The sequence below is a fragment of the Meriones unguiculatus genome, chromosome 1 (assembly GCF_030254825.1).
Source record: "Meriones unguiculatus strain TT.TT164.6M chromosome 1, Bangor_MerUng_6.1, whole genome shotgun sequence".
Classification (NCBI taxonomy): Eukaryota; Metazoa; Chordata; class Mammalia; order Rodentia; family Muridae; genus Meriones; species Meriones unguiculatus.
This window is the reverse complement of record NC_083349.1, coordinates 62753122-62770543: the sequence shown is the minus strand read 5'-3', so window position 1 is coordinate 62770543 and position 17422 is coordinate 62753122. Positions and strand designations below refer to the sequence as shown.

The 17422-nt window shown below is 43.0% G+C and overlaps 1 protein-coding gene and 1 non-coding gene across 2 annotated transcripts in view; one reads left to right on the top strand and one right to left on the bottom strand.

The window, feature by feature from the left end:
* Sorcs3 (sortilin related VPS10 domain containing receptor 3) overlaps positions 1-17422 on the bottom strand; it is a 604602-nt gene that overhangs the window by 363715 nt on the left and 223465 nt on the right. The gene's annotated exons all lie outside the window — the stretch shown is intronic.
* Positions 4696-4827, top strand: LOC132651679 (small nucleolar RNA SNORA17). Its single transcript, XR_009589266.1, has one exon. It is a non-coding gene; the product is annotated as a small nucleolar RNA SNORA17 (small nucleolar RNA).

The following is a 17422-nucleotide window of genomic DNA, read 5'->3' as shown; positions in this document are numbered from 1 at the left end:
ATGCACCAAATCTGATTGCCCAACCTAAATTTAATTTGGAATCCTCACACAACCATCTCAAAGCCTTTGGTAGCTTGATGCCATGTGCTGGCTGCCTTCTTTTCCTTTACTAGCAGCTAAATCCCATAACACTGCCTTCTCCCTTACTATGTCCAAAGGTCTCAGAGAACATGTTGATTCTTATATCACAAATTCTAGATGTTGGATTGTGTCACATCACTAGTTGGATATTAGTTTCCTTCTGCATCCTCCAGAGTAACTCAGGACAAGATATTCCATTGACAATGAATGTGGAATGAGGAATGGATGGCATGCCAAAAGCATATGTTAAGTGCCATCCCTTCTAAGGATCTAGTATACTCACAGGACTGTAAATTAAGGAATTCCTGGGCTAAGTCATAAAAAAAAATGTTTGATTTGTCCTACCAAGAAATATTGAAGATTCTGAATTTGAACACATCAAGGCAACAGGGATACTTCTGCTAACATAGGCCCTATCTCCTTCTGTTTCCTATCATGCTTCATCCATGCCTGATTCTCTGCAGAGTTGATTCCCAAAGTCCTATATTCATCAATGTACATTTGAATCTTAGTAACTGGCTTTATTAATTGTTCCAATTAATTTGTATACACTAGTGCATATCACATTTGCCCAGCTCACAATTAGGGTGGGTGTTGGGCCTTCATTCATTCAGTTCAGAGGTCAGGAACTATCCTCAACAGTGAGCCCCTAAGAGTCACAGACCTCTGCACAAGCAGAGAGGCCAGCTCCCTCTGGTCTTCAGTGGGTACAGATTGAAGGTATAGTTACTGGGTACTTGCAGGAAAGGGTCATGGGAACTTGGCAAGGAAATATCCAAACAGAACCCATTTGACAAACCCACCTTTACGTCCCTTACAGAGAAATAGTTGATTTGGCCCAATCTGTTTCCTAATTTTCTTTTTTCTTTTTTAATTTTTTATTAATTATACTTTATTCGCTTTGTATCCCCCCTGTAGCTCCCTTCCCCTCCCCTCCCAATCCCTTCCTTTTTTCCCCCTTCTCCACACATGCCCCTCCCCCAAGTCCACTGATAGGGGAGGTCTTTTTTTTTCCTTACTTCTGATCCTAGTCTATTAGGTCTCATCAGGAGTGGCTGCATTGTATAAAAGAGACACTTCTTGTCACAGTCTTGAAAAGCTTAAAGGAACACAAAATAGGCTCACCAGTGAGAAACAAGCTATCCCTCAGGGACACCAGACCCAAAGTGGCTGTTGTGTTCCATATCCCTGAAGATTCAACCAAAAGGAGGCATTTTTCTTAACTCAGACTCTCCACTAAGCCTTTTATGATGCAAATAAATGAGGTAAAGTCTAAGGTTTCGCCTTTAAAAATCCATATTTCAGAGTTTTCTTTATCTTCCTTCCATTCCCGGTGAATCACTCAGTCTTCTCAGCACCTTTATGCAAAGGCACTTAATCTTCCCATTTAATGACACCATCTATGGAAGAAGCCTCAGTGTCTCCATTCACCAATAGCCAGATCAATCATGTGTCTCTAAGAAAATGAAGTCATACCACACTGGGTTTTAACATTGCTGAGGGGGGTCGTTAAGGCCTCTTACACTCTTCCTGTTGAGGGCTCTGACGGCCTGTGATTAATTAGGCAGCTCCTTCCCGGAGACACTCTGCCTTTGCTGTCAAAACCACTCACCCCAACACCAAGACTTGGGCTTCCCAGACCCTGTGGCAACACACATGAATGAAGTTCAGGAGCCTTCTCTATACCCTGTTGCTCTCCCCTGGTGTTTTAAAAAGTAACTTTCAAACCCTCCATATGGAGGGTTGACTGAGAAATTTTGTACAATTATACATAAGCTTAGAGTGTGTGTCTGTCCTTCCTCCTCATGATTCTGTGGTTCTGTAATGATGGGCTCCTGAGGATCAGAGTATGTTCTTCAGTTCATGGTAGGTCAACGGCCCTCTCTTTGATATGAAAAAGAGGTCAGGAGAGGAAACTTGGGGAGTATGAGACAGTGAGTCAGTGTTCTCTTCCCCTGTGTAAATGTTCACTAGCTTCTCTGACATCTACAGAGTGTCTCTCATGCCCATGTCTGGCTGGAAGTGGATGATGCTCAGAGAAATCAGGGTAGGAAAAGGGGTCTGGGCAGCACAAACAGGGAAGGTTACTCAAGCACAGAAGAAAGCTCAGTGCACACTTTGGAAGTGGAGTAGCATCTGGATATACTTGGAGTGCTGGGTCAAATCCATGTACAACTTCTCAGATCAGTCTCATCCATTCTCACCTCCCTTCCTTCCACTCCAGTTTCTTCATATGTGAAGTGATGCTGTTAATTTCTCCTGTCCTAGTCAGTCTTCATCACCAACAGAAAAATCCCACTAATTATTGCTTTCCACTTTACAATATCGAGGTAGTATTTCTCACTGAACCCAGAGCTAGCCCTTCAAATCGTTAAAACATTTTAAAGACTCTTCCTTCCTAAACAAATGATCTGATAGCCCTGTGGGCCTTGCCCATGCCGTATACTAACCTCTGCTTGATGAATGGCTGAAAAGAGTATTTCTTTTAACCAAAGAAATAGTCACACTTCTAATTGTGTATCGAAGTCAAACCCTCCATTCCCCAAACAAACAAGAGTGACCTAGACATTCCCTGTAGAATAAACCCAGCCATTTAAGAAAAAATCATCTTCAAATGGGTTGAAAGAAATATCAGAAAAGCAGCTGTATCAGGCAGCTCTTTAATCAAAACTTCTTGTCCAAAGGAAACTCAGAATACTTCCCCTATATTAGACAGCATGGCAGATCTCAGTGGCAGATAAGTCTATGAAAGAAGTCATCATCAAATTGAGTCATTTATGCCAAATACTAACAAAAGTAGTAGGAAGACTAAGATCATAGGGACATAGGGAGAGGAGCTATATATATTTATCTTATCACAAAAGACTATTAAAATCACAAAACAGAAGCTTCAGACTACTGATCCTTAAAACCAAAAATAATTGTTTCAAGCCAACTTGTGTAATCACCCTCATGCTGGCTTTAAACATTTTGTCCAGTATATATTCATGGTCCACCAAGAGAAACACAAGCTCAACAGCAAACCCCTGACAAAGAAAATCTTTGCTTTGTGGAATATATTCTGATACTCATTATGATTAAGTCACAGGGCAAAATTCTTTTGTATCTATCTATCTATCTATCTATCTATCTATCTATCTATCCATTCATTCACTTTACAGCCTGATCCTAGTCCCCTTCCTCCTCTTCTCCTAGTCCACCCTCATACCCATGCCACATGTCTGCATAACCCCTCTTCTTCTCCTTAAAGAAGGGGAAGTCCCTCAAGGGTACCAACCCACCTTGAAATCACAAGTCACAGCAGGAATAAGTGCCTCCTCTCTCACTGTGGCCAGACAAGGTAACCTAGCTAGGAGAAAGGGATCCAAAGGCAAGCCACAGAGATCCTCTATTCTCATTGTAAGGGTACCCACATGATGACCAACCTTCACATCTGCTACTTACATGTAGGGGATCTAGGTTCAGCCCATGCATGTTTTTTGGTTGTTTGTTCAGTGAGCCTCTATCAGTTCAGATTAGTTTACTCTATGGTCTTCTTGTGGTGTCCTTGACCCTTCCAACACACAAACATACACATACTAATACCACCAACATCAAAATAACAGGAATTAAAAATCATTGGTGGCTAATATCTCTCAACATCAATGGATTCAGTTCCCCTATAAAAAGACACAGGCTAACAAAGTGGATGCAAAAAACGTGCAAAGTTCTTTAAGGAAATTTGCTTTCTGAAAGTTCACTACATATTCACTGAGTAGCTCATCATCTCTGACTTCAAATCCTACTTAAGAATTTACTTCTTGAGCAGGGGCCTGGGTCCTCTCTATGCAGGGTCCTTGGTTGGTGCATCAGCCTCCTCAGGCCCCCACTAGGCGCAGATTTGTTGGCTCTCTTGGTCTTCCTGTGGAGCTCCTGTTCTCTCTGGGTCCTTCTAGACCCCCACTCTTCCATAAGACACTTTGTGCTCTGCCCAAAGTTTATCTGTGAGTCTCAGCATCTGCTTCAATCCTCTGCTGGGTGGAGTTTTTCAGAGGACATCTATAGACGGGCTCCCATTCTGGTTCCTCTATTCAACCATGTCTGCTGTCTATTCTATTTGCCCTTCTGAATGAGAATTAAGCATCCTCCCTAGGGTACTCCTTTTTACATAGCTTCTTTAGGTTTATGGATTGTAGTATGGTTAATATGTTGAGTACAAACCATGCCTGTCTTTCTGAGTCTGGGTTACCTCACTCAGGATTATCTTTTCCAAATCCACCCATTTGCCTGCAAATTTCATGATGTCCTTGCCTATAGGCAGCTCAGTCTTCATGTAGGTCACCTAGTAAGGGGACCTGGGGCTGTCTCTGACATGAACTCTGTTGCCTGGTCTTCAGCTGCCTTCCCCAGCTGAGGTGGCCTTGCCAGACCACAGAGGAAGAGGATGCAAGCAAACCTAAAGAGACTTGATAGTCTGGGGTCAGATGGTAAGAGAGGAGGATTCTTTCTTTGGAGGACTGTAGCACAGGAAAAAGAGGGAAGAGGGAGGGATGGTGGGACCTGGAGGAGATGAGAGAGAGGCTACAATCCGTATGTAAAATAAGTAAATTAATAAAAAGAAAAAAGGAATTTACTTCTTCCCCTAGAAGCACTGCAGGTGTGGCTGCTGTGTCCCATGTGTGTCAGTAGGTGGCAGAGAGGAGAGAGGCTCTGCCTACCCTCGATGTTCTGGTCTATGAACATCTGAATGATTAGTAGTCTAATGCTCCCTGAAAAAAGTGTGAGCTGAGGCAGATGACCCTTTCAAGGGGCCACTCGGGTGGGCTGGGCAAGGAGTAATCCCAAGATGACCACCAGACTGGCACCAGGGGGCCAGGAAGGGAGCTATCCTGAGATGACCACCAGTCAACTGGCATGCAAGCCTGGGTAGGGCAGACCATGCCCAAGATGACCCCTTCCAGATGCCATAATGCATGAGTGAGGCATGGCCGTTCTGAGACCACTTCTGAGATAACCCCAAACACTCAGAAACCCTAGGTGTCACTAAGAGGAGCAAGTAAGTGGTGGAGAAAGGGAAGAGAAAGAGAAGCATAAGAATGTGTGCACAATGAAGAGGGGCAGTACTGGAGACTCAAGAGTAGTGAGGAACAGCCTGATGTGAGTAGCAGTGATGCCACCTGAGACTATGGTGGTGTCCTGACCTGTGCTGCCACTGGAGGCCATGACTGGGTCCTTCGCCCTGCAGTAGCAGGGGTCTGTTACTGCCAAAGGCCAGGTGGATGTCCCTGGTCTAGGCTACTGCCCAGGGACATGTTGATGTCTGAGAGCTGTGCAGAACTGACCCCACCCCTCACCTGGACATCTTGGGAGATCTGGCCCTGGGGGCATGAGAGCAGGACTAGTCAACAGCAGCACTTCGTAGAGCTGCTCCCTACACTGTGGGAGTTCTGGGTGAGCCAGCCCCAAGGATATGAGCATAGGAGAGCTGGTCCTACCATTTGTCTTCTGTGCATTGGTGTGGGTGAGGGAGAGATAGCCTCCTCCCCTCCTGCCCCTCAACACCTGAGGAGAGCAGGAGACCTAGCCCTGGTGTCCTGAGAGCAGGAGAGCTGTTCCTACTCCTCACCACCTGAAGCACTCAGGAGAGCAACCCCTGCACCTCATCTGGACAGCACAGTAGAGCTGATCTTGGTGTCGGGGATGGTGGTGAGCTGGCCTGAAGGGAGTGAGCTAGGAAGAGCCGACCCCACCACTGGTCCACCATGCAGTGACATGGTTGAGGGAGAGACTCCCCCTCCCCCACTTGCCCTTTGCTGTAACATAAGTGAAACAGCCCCAAGAGTGTGAGCACAGGAAAGCTGGTCCTACAACTTGTATGCACGGGCGAGGGAGAGATACCCTCCTCTCTGCCCTTGTCTCTCACTATCTATGACAGGTGGGAGAGCTGACCTCTGTCTCTCACCAGTGAGGGCAGCAGGATAGAGCTGGCCCTGGTTTCAGGGTTTAGTGGTAAGCCATCCCCGAGGGTGTGAGAACAGGAGAGCAGGAGGGCTTACCAGTTCAGATACCTCTCAGGCCCAGATCCAGGGCTTTAGTTCAGCCCACCCCAACATCGACCCCATTGATCCGAAACTACAGGATCTCATGACACAGGGCAACAACAGGCTATCAGACAACAGTCCCAGTGAGGTTCTAGTGTTGACAGAGTAGCAGAAAGCAGACCAACGAGTCCTTGCAATGAACATTTGCAAGCAAAGAAGTGTGGACAAGAGGGTGTGCCATGGGACATACTATGAGGCACTGAGGCTTCCACAGCCAGTTTTAATTTCTCTGTTGGTGGTGGTTGCAAGGAGGGCAGATTTGAGGAGAGGAAGAAGAATGAGATTGGAGTGCATGATGTAAAATTCACGAAGAAACAACAAAAAGGGTTTTGTTTTGTGTTGGTTTGGTTTTTTAAGAATTTACCTTTTGTTCTAGCAGAGAGTAGAGACGTTAAGTCATCGGTGAAGATCCAACGATCCAACAGGCTTTTATATCATTCAATTCACATCAGAAGCAGATGCATTCTTTTTGCAATGGTGTGTGTGTGTGTGTGTGTGTGTCCTGTGTGTTTGTGTGCATTTTCAGCTGACTATGTCCAGCTGTACATACACCTGTGTGCCTACGTGTGGCAGCCATCACACAGGTGTCTCCCTAGATTGCCCTTTGCTTTATTTACTGAGTCAGAGTAATTCAGCTAATTCAGTAATTCAGGATCCTCCACATTTCCTCTGTGCTGCCTCCTCACCGTGGGGATTACAAATGGACTCCCATGCCCATTCAGACTTCATATGTGGATTCCAGCGAGCCATTCCAGTCCCCATTCAGCCATCTTCCTTGTTCACTTGATTTATTTTTAAAAGATTTTTAAAATTATGTATGTGGGAGTTGGGGAGTGTACATGAGAGCTCAGGTGTTCCTCAGATGACAGGGGACATAGGATCCTCCTGGAAATGAAGCTACAGGTTGTTGAGAGCTGTACAGTGCAGGTATGGTGAATCAAATGCAGGCCCTCTGCAAAAAACAGCAGGACTCGCCCTCTGCACCATCTGCACCCTCTCAGGTGAGGTCTTACAGGCGAGTATCGTCACCTTTGACTAGTACGAAAAACTGAGCCCAGAATATGAAGTCACTTATCGATGGTCACATGGCCAGTTGGAGACAGATCTGGCTGTCTCAGACACAGCTGATGCCCCACCACATCCCACGGCCTTTCTGTTCTGCTCTGCTGTCCCCACTCAGTGTTTCAGGCAAACTATTACATACACCATCAGTAATCAGTAGACCCAAACCAAACTTTATAGCTGCCCATATGCATAGATGGGGGAATGAGCATGGCCCACCCTTCTACACTTGACATGATTCTCTCTAATCAAAGGAAAGGGCTCAGGTCCATGTGTGTGATGTAGCGTCCCTCCCAAGCTTGGGCTTGACAAGTGAATATTTCCATTTAAATGTTCCATCAGTTCAATCAAAATGTTAATATTCTGATTACAAAGTATTTCTCTATGCATTAATTTCCTTCCCACAGATTTTCCCTGAAGCAAAGCACTGAACTGGTACTCACGAGTGGGCAGGTCGTTTTGATTTAAAGAGGACATTTGTGTATCATGATGCTACAGTAATTGATCATAGCAATATTTCAGGAGATTAAGCTGCAGTCTAAATGTACCCACTCATATTTGTCTTATTGTGTTGCACACACAGCTGCTAAACCCCTGTGTGTCTGCAATAGGCAGGGGAACCAGTAAACCAGCAGCTGTCTGTTTAAATCTATATTAAATGCAGTTTTAGTGGTGGTTTTGAGGAGTGTCACTCTTTTTTCATCCTTTGCTGCATAAATGATGCTGAAGTTGTAGAAAATAAATAATCATAGTTTCAACTTCAAGGCATTATCTCTCAGGCTTCCAAGATTATGTATTTTAACAAGGCAGATACACAGAGCCATCTCAGGAATTTTGAAATATTAATCTCTGTCTCCCCTGGATATGGAGTGACAAACATGTGGTTTTGAAATCCAATTGTGACTCACATCATAACATTCCCACTGCAAAATGGATAGCTTGTGAAGCAGGATCAGCTCAGTAATGACTCCATCAGCACACTCCACCTCTGCTTATCTGCATTCTAATATTACAGAGCAAAGTGGGCCAGGCTAGAAGAAGCGGGTTTCTAATAAGAGGCTGGAGAATGTGCTTAGAATGCTCTGACGAATGTCACTTTCCTACGGGGAGGGGTACCAGAGGTACTAGTGCAGGTGTTAGTGACTACGAAATGGGATGCTAGAGCTACTTAAGAAACCTCTGATGCAAAGATGCTTCTCACATCTCCTCTGAGAATTTTTTAAACTAAAGCAAAAACCTATGATGCTCCAATTAGAAATTAAATGCACAGCACAGTGATAAGATACACTCAATCAGACACAGCTGTCAAGTACAGACAGATTGACTGGCAGACTGATTGACTGAGTTCCTGAGCTTACATGCTTGAGACAGAACCCAGTAAGTTCTCAACCACTGAGCTTCAGTCCCAGCCCATCGCTAGAAGAGTGTAAAGAAAAGGAAAATGGAGAGTACAGGGCAGCCAAATGGAAAGGCGAGAGTTCTGTGTGATCAAGAGCAGAGAAATAAGAAGGAAGAAAAATTCTGCTATCTGATGGCATTTCTGTGTTGCTACAGAAGAATATAACAAAGTCTGACATTTTTAAATCTTAAAAGTCTTTTTTTTAATTTTTTATTTAACTTTTATTAATTACACTTTATTCCTTTTGTATCCCCCATAAGCCCCGCCCTCCTCCCCTCCCGGTCCCACCCTTCCCCCCTTTCTGCATGCATGCCTCTCCCCAAGTCCACTGATAGGGGAGGTCCTCCTCTCCTTTCTGATCTTTTTGTTGTTGTTGTTGTTCTTCTTCTTCTCAGTGCAGTTTATTCAGGAACCTTGAACAATCTTACCAATCCGGTCGCATGTTCTTTTAGTCACTGGTTCACTTATGCTTCAGATATCAGTATCAAAAATTAGGTTCACCCAGAGGTAGAAAGTAAGTCTCTATTGCTGAAGACACCATGCACTTCAGACCCAGGGCCCAGAGACCCCTGAGCTGAAGCTAACAAGAAAGCCTCCTACCTGAGGACCAGATTCTTGGTATCAGAAGGCACCATGCAAGCTTCTAAAAGAGGAGAACAACCAACAGTCCTACCCAGCTGTGACATCTATGAACCACAACAATGACCAACATGGCATGATAACCCTAAAGTGCAGTCCGGCACACACACCTTGGCAGTAGCCAATGGTTCACTAATTGGTCTTAAGACCTGCTCGACAAGAAAGAAATCATTCATGCTACTTAAAACCTAACCCTGAAATAGTTGGGTAATGGATCTTGGAGGAGAACCTAAAACATCCCTTTACTAAACATCACAAATCCTAGCTATAGTCTAAATATCTGTGCCCTTATGCCCACAGAGAGGTGTGGTCCTCACCCTTCATCAAGGAAAACTGCTTTTGCAACAAAGAATTAACATTACAGAAAACCACAACAACCCAAAATACAGAGCTGTGGAGCCCAGTTCCAATAGTTTCCTCTAAAAGAACTCCTCACCTAAAGCTCAAGGAACAGTGAGAAAGAAGGGGCAGAAAGACTGTTCAGAAACAGAGGATCAGGGAATTTGCTGTGAGATTGTGCCTCCTAGTAAATTCAGAAGCTACACCCATAAAGTCTAACCAACATGACTACCTAAACATGAGCTGAACAAGGACAACAATATGCATGCTAAAGTAGATGGGGGAAAGACCATGGGGCCCCAGTCCTATATAAAGAACTACTTGCAAGAATGTAATGCTCAGAGTGGGTGAAACAGTCTTCCTTAGGGAAGAGCACATGAATTGGTTATTCGATATCAAATGGTGCGCCGTGAAAACATGAATACAAGAAAAATTATACAGACTGAGCAGGTAATATTTGGGATGTCCACACCCAAATCTCTGGGGCCTGTGAATAAGTAACCTTGCAAGGGTATTAGAAGATGTGGCTAGGGGTATGAATTCTGAGCTGGGGAAACTGTCCTGGGTCATCCATATTAGTCTAGTCTCCCATTTTATTATATATAATCTATATAACCCTGTAATCATTGAAAACAGAGTGTTTAACTGTGATGCAAGAAATCAGAGAGATACAAAGTATCTCTCTATATTTGAAGGTAGAGGAAAAGACCAAGATCCAAGAGATGGCAGCTGCCCTAGAAGACAGAAAACAGTTGTTTCCTAGAGCTACTTGTTTATTCCAATCAAACTTATGTCAGATGTTGACCCTACAAAATAGAAATATAATAAATATGTGTTATATTAAGTCACTAAATTTGTGGTAGTTTTTCAGAGTATTAACAGAAAACTGAAATACATATGATGGGCCCTAGGTCGCATCTCCAAAAGCGATAATAAAAAAAATCTCCCTAAAGTATAAGAAAGCTCAAAAAGCCCCAGTCAGCCCTTCTTAGAACTAATTTGCCTTTAGAGGCATAAGTATGGATGGCACAAATGGTAAGTGGAGACTGCATTCCAATGGTTCCCAGACAGCCACTACAGCTCAGGGTAAGCTTTCCAAGGAATGCACTAGGGTGTGGCCCACAGTGAAAGCATGTGGGACCTCAGCTCCTGAGCATGCCCAGTAGGGTGTGCCTGCCCTTTTGACTCACTACAGTAAACCCCTCCATGTTTAGCAACACAGAGGACATTCCCTGTAGTCCACAGCATCGATGCTAATGCTGTATGCCCAGATCTTAACACTTCAACTACATAATTCTGTTCATTGTTTTCATGCAAGTGTTAGATCATGCCTTGTTTATTATCAGTGTTTCAAAGCCATGTAACTGGTTACATATCATTTCATCACACAAAATAAATTACTTAACCCTACTTGGAAATGGCATATTAGAAGCATCTTTTAATGAATAATAAACACATACACCTGCATAGGCATACAGTTAAAGGCAGGTCAAAAAAAAAGAGGCAAACACTAAAATTCCGTGCAGTTTTAAGTAAGTCTTGACTACCAAGTATTTATAACAAACCAGTCCTTTTTCCAAATGCAGAATTTTCCACCTTCCTTCCCCTATCACAACCCTTCCCTGTTTCCTTCCTAGCATTTATTGCAAGCTCTAATTAGGCTGTTTGTAAATTTAGGTGAGCATTTGTTACCGGCTTTCCCACTAGCTTGCCAGCATGGAAGGATCGAGGCCTGTGAATAGCTGTGAATAGTGATACCAAGGATATTGCACAGCTCTCAGTCTCAAGTCTGAGCTCAGCAAACGTTTGCAGGTGGAATAAGCTAATGCCATTCTCTGTGAAAACGTCCATGCCTATATCCTCATGCCTGAGCTAATGCTTAACGCAAAAGAACTGATACTTCTTGAATTCTGGATATGTGGTGAGGCAACAGTGAAAATGCTCAGAACAGCCTTCTAAAAATCCTTCTAGAAAATGTGGTATGTATGAACAAATGAGTTCTTTTAAAAAAATCTCAAAAATAAATGCTTCATATTATTCCCAAAGTGAGCTTACAAAAAAAGAAAAAAAAAAAACTAATTTTATAATGCAGAGAATGGAGGAAAATATGTAAGTCACAATGTTAAAGACACAATTTACTATTATTTGAGAGTAGGAGAAATTGCAGATACTATCGGAGAAGGCATCATGGCATGGAAGTCGAGTTCTTCTCAGAAGGCTTTTTACTTATTCCTGTGCAATCATGCCTCCTCTCCTCGCTGAGGCTGTCTGTCTCTCACAGAACATTCCTTCCATGACCTTGCACTGACATGACTTGCGTACACCTTTATTTTGATTCTGAGCCTCTGGAAGACATAACCAGTGCCAAGAGTCACAGGGCTTGAAGGAACAGACAATGACCTACATTAATGGTGATGGGAAAGTATACCCATCCAATGGCTTTTATGAGTTAAACACCTTTGCACTGATTTATTTAATTCTTAGGTTCTCGGGTGACAGTCTGTCTTTGTGTTCACATTGCAGACAAAAAAAATGGTTCTAGGTACTAAATAAGACTTGAAGGGAATGAGGGCAGAGAATTGAAAAGGTCAGAAAGTGCAAAGGTAAAGAAGGGATGAGAACTGGAGTGTTTGAGAGAAAAGAGTAAAATGGGTAAGCACTGGGTATACTGGATTTTATCAAGTGAGCAAGAGAGGAAACAAGCCTTAGTGCTAGGAGGAGTGCCGGTGATAGGACAGTGTTGAACCACCTTGTGGAGATGTGTGAACAGGCAGCACAGTCAGCAAGGCAGAGATGTGTAAACCCTGTCCCAGATTCCCAACTTCGAAACAGATTCCTTCCTTTATGTTACACTGAGATACCAACATATTCTGGAAGGGTCTCTGGCACTGTGTGGAAATAGATCAATGCAGCCCAGGTATGCAGTCTCTATAGATCTCATAATTAAGTTGAATGTTGTGAGGTATTAAATGGTTTAGAACACAGCTTAGTTTTGTTGGTAGTTAAAAGTCAGAAGAAACCCAAAGAGCAGGATGTTAACATTAAAATAAATGATGTCTTCCAACAGCCTGAAAGATCAAGGCAGGTAATTAGCTTCCATTGGCATGTATATCCAACACAGACTCCTTAAACACTAAGATGGGATTATGATCCTTTGAGTACAATTACGTTCCGGAACATCTACTGGCCAACTGTTGTGATCCATGGCTTCCTTTTGTCTGCCAGCTTTTCTGTTTTTCCTCAAAATGCAAAAAAAAAAAAAAACAAAAAAACAAAAAAAAAACAAAAAAACAGACCTAACAAACATGCCATCTACTTATTGGCATTTGACCTTAACCTATGGAATAATAATAGTTAATTAGAGAGAAAGGATGTGGTCAGTAAGTACCAAGTAAATGTTAAGAGTCAATGGGTTTATGTTTGGCTTTGGTGATGTTGTGTGGAAAACAGTCACTATAAATTTGTTTTGAAAGTCTATTTAGTCACTTAAAGGCTTTCCCCTTTGTGCTAGTGTCAAGAGATTCAAAACCACAAATAATTACATCTACTGTAAGTCTCCGCATTGACCATCAGCCTAGAACTTACCACACAAGCCTGCTGGTTTTTCAATTTTGGAAGCATTTCCAATATGCACCTTTGAGCCTGTGGGGTCATCTATTTTTTCTTCCTTTTTTTCATCCTTTCTAGACATGAGCAAGTGAGTGGCAATAACTAAAGATTTCAATAAAGCAACCAGATCTCACCCACACTTTATAGACTCAGTGTCTTCAGTGTTTTAAGGCCAAATGTAAAATTTCAAAGGTTCATCTTTGAAAACACCAGTGAGAAACTTTAGCAAGCCAATGACTCCAAGTATTAATAATTGTCACCTACAGAGCTGGAGAGATGGTTCAGTGCTTTAAGACCACTTATTGCTCTTGAAGAAAACCTGGACTTGATTTCCAGCACCCACACTAGTTTCAAGGAATCCAATGCCTTCTACGGACCTCTGCAGGCAAACAGGTATGTACTCTGTGGACAGTCAGACACACAGGCAAAACACTCATTCGTATAAAATTTAAAAATTAGTTAAAGTAATAATAATAGTAATTAGAAATAATTTAAGGGCTCATTAGATATCAGATATGATGCTGATTATTTTATAAATGTTAACTGATTAAATTATCATCAACATTTAACATGGTAGACCTAATCATTATGTCACACATTCCAGACGAGAAAATTCAAGCTAAGCGAAGTTGTTTCAAATCATATTAGTGGCACATCCTGGACTTGGAGCCCACTACTGTGAAAAGCAAAGTGAGAATACCAGCGTGTGCTCTAGAACAGCAGCTTATCAAGAAGGCAGGGTGTGACTGCTCTTGATTGCCCAGATGTCCCTGACTTGGTGACCTAGTCCAGCTGGCTCACATTCATGTTCACTCAGCACCTCTTCCAGGCAGAGCACCGTTGATCCTTGCCTTTGAAAAACACATAGTTGGGGTGTTTGTTTTTGTGCTTGCTTGTCTGTTTCAAGGTAGTTAAGGTGGTTGACTTAACTTGTGAGCAAGGTCAGACTGAGAAAATGGAAGAAACTGTGTACTCAGAAACAAAAATTCAGTAACTAAAAATATGAGAACACTTGGTAGAACATGAGACTAAGATTTGGCAGAATTCCAAATTGTGGGTTACCACAGGCCAGGCAGCTCCAAATGATGATGAGCCTAAGACATAATAATGCTGATAAATGGTCACAAAAGGGAGTTGACGACTATAAGGCCAGGTGCTAAGGACGTCTTCCAATGCTGATGGAGAAGCCATCAAGTAGTTTATCAGAGAATATGATCAGAAGAGGGCTGTAATCCTAAGAGAGGGCAGGAAACTTAGCTTGAAGGAAGCTTAAAGGACGATGCTACAAACCTCAATGAACAGCAAAGGATGGCTGTCCTCCATTGTGTCACCTTCATAGAGCCAGGATAGAGGTGTCAGTCCTAATTTCTTCCATCTCGATAATACCCATGGCTTGCTTTTATCCATTTAGTAAACAAAATACTGTGTAGGAGTCTTCAGACTCTCCACAGTTTTGAAGTCTTGACATTTGCTGCACTGTCCATCCTACCAAGATAAGGTACATGGATGATAACCCCAGAAATGCCTCAGTATATATGGCTGGGCAACAATACCTGTGAGATGTTTCTTTCAACATAAAAAAGTTCCAGACAGCAGATATTCCAGCTGTTGATAAGAAGTGTAATGAGGACTCCCTGCAAGCACACAGGCCACCCCAGCTGTGGAAGCAGGTAGGTTAACCGAAGGCCTTCCCCTCTCCTTGTGCTCCTCCAAAATGAAACCCCCTAGTCTCAGACAAGCAGTTTTGTTTCATGTTGTTTCCTAAGCTACACTTCCCCTGAAGGCATGACCCTCTAAGGACACCAACTGCCATGTTTTCATCCTAGCTCCCTTCCTTAGATGGGACAGACCTTGTTTCCTATTCCTGAGTGGGCATGAAAGCCAGAGCCAGAGCAACAGGTGCAGTTTGCACCCTCACAGTGTGCCCCACCCCCACCCCAACAAGCCCCTCATCCCAGTGATCATCCCAGGCTGAACAACATGGCGGTCCCATCCCTCCCCACTGATCATCTCATGCCCAGACTCACACTCAGCTCTTCGCTCAGAGTGTCGTTCGTTATGTCCTGTCTAGGCATGTGCAGCACGAACAGGAAAGCAGATCTTTCTCTGCTGGGCCTCAGTGAAGCAGGTGTCTCACATAGATTATGTTTCAATCTGTGCAACCCAGAAGTATGGAGCCTCACAAACCAAAGCCTTCAGATAAAAAGAGGGCTCAGGGTCTTTATAAGTTTCATTTGCCCTGAGAATAAAAGCAGTAGTCCTTTAGTGAGGTTTTCAGAATCTAAGATGGGAGGAGTTTCACAGAATGCACAGGCCAGAGTAGAGACGAGAACACTGCCCACCACATGCAAGAAATGATGATTCAATGACCTGGATAGAGTGCCTGAAAATTGCGATGTGGAAAGGAAGAGGAAGAATGTGAACTTGTCTAAATTAAAAAAAAAAAATGTGTGCATGAATGACAAAAAGAAAGAAAGAAAGAAAGAAAGAAAGAAAGAAAGAAAGAAACCCCTAGTCTCCTCTCCAGCTCTGCAACAGAACACTCGCTGCAGATTCCCTCAGACTTCCTCTCTAGTGGATCGCTCAGATCTACCCCTCCTAACCTCCGCCCCATGACTCATTGCATTATCTAAGTTTCCCTGTCCAGCAGGCATTACCTGGGAACCCACAGGCCACAGTGGGAAATTACAGACCTTCACCTTTCCTCCAAACCCAGTCTCAGCCCAGCTCTGCAGCACATTTTCTGCTATGGCGTCTCCTCACCCTCTGCCCCCATCCCCAAAGGACAAACTTAAAGAGATCCAGGTGGTACACCTGATTTTCTCCCTCTTTTGAAGCCCATCCACTGCCCCCATTCTATCTCCATTCCTAAGTATCAAAAACTAATACCCAGGAATAATTTTACTTGGAGCCCCCAGTGTCCACACCTTCTAGTGGCACAGAAGATTTTCCTACCAGGCAACACACAGCCACCATACTCTCATAAGAATGAAACAGGAAACAGGAACCAAAGAACAAAATACACCCAACGATGATAATACCAGATATCAGCACACAGAATTAAAACTTTTCCAATTCCAGATGTCTAGAGATTGGAATAAAAACACAATCATTAACAGTTAGGACAATATGTCTCCACAAGAGCCCAGCAAACTTACCACAGCAATTCCTGAATAGTCCAACATAGCTGAGGCACAAGAAAAAGACTTTAAAATGGCCTTTATGAAGAAAATGATATCAGAAGATGGAAAGATCTCTCATGCTCATGGATCAGTAGGATTAACATAGTAAAAACAACCACCCTTCCAAAAGCAATCCCCATCAAAATTCCAACACAGTTCTTCACAGATCTTGAAAGGACAGTTTTCAGCTTCACATGTAAACACACGCACACACACACACGCACACACACAAAGACAGCTAAAACAATCCTGAATAATAAAAGAACTGCTGGAGGTATCACCAATTTTCATTGCAAGTTGCACTACAAAGCTATAATAATAAGAGCAGTATAGTATTGGCACAAAACAACAGACACACCAATCAATGGAGATAAATTGAAGAACCAGACATAAATTGACACACTTAGCGATTTTTTTAATAAAGAAGCCAGAAATACATGCTGGACAAAAGGAGCATCTTCAACAAATAGTGTTGGTCAAACTGGATGGCTACAAAAGAATGCAAACAAATCCATACTTATCACCCTGCACAAACTCAGCTCCAAATGGATCCAAGATCTGAACATAAAACCAAATACAATGAACTTGATAGAAAAGAAAGTGGGGAATAGCTCTGAGTTTATTGGCACAGGAGAAGACTACTGAACAGAACACCATTAGCATAGGAACTAAGATCAGTGATTAATAAACGGGGCTTCCTGTACATTGCCTTTTCCTATTTGGCCGTTGTCTCCTGGAGGCCTGCACTCTTCTGATGAATAAATGGAGGTGGTGGGTGGATCTGGGTGAGTGAGGAGGTTGGAGGATCAGGGAGGAGTGGAAAGAGGGGAAACTGTGGTCAGGATGTATTCTATGGGAGAAGAAACTATTGCCAAGGTAAGTTATTTAATTAAATATTTCAGGATACCGAAAGAATAAACAAGAGCTGTGAATAAGATAAAACCAAAATAAAACAAATGGAACCTCATGAAACTGAGAAGTTTCAGTATCAGAGAAGCTTCCTCCTGCAGTATATGGAAACAAACAGAGAC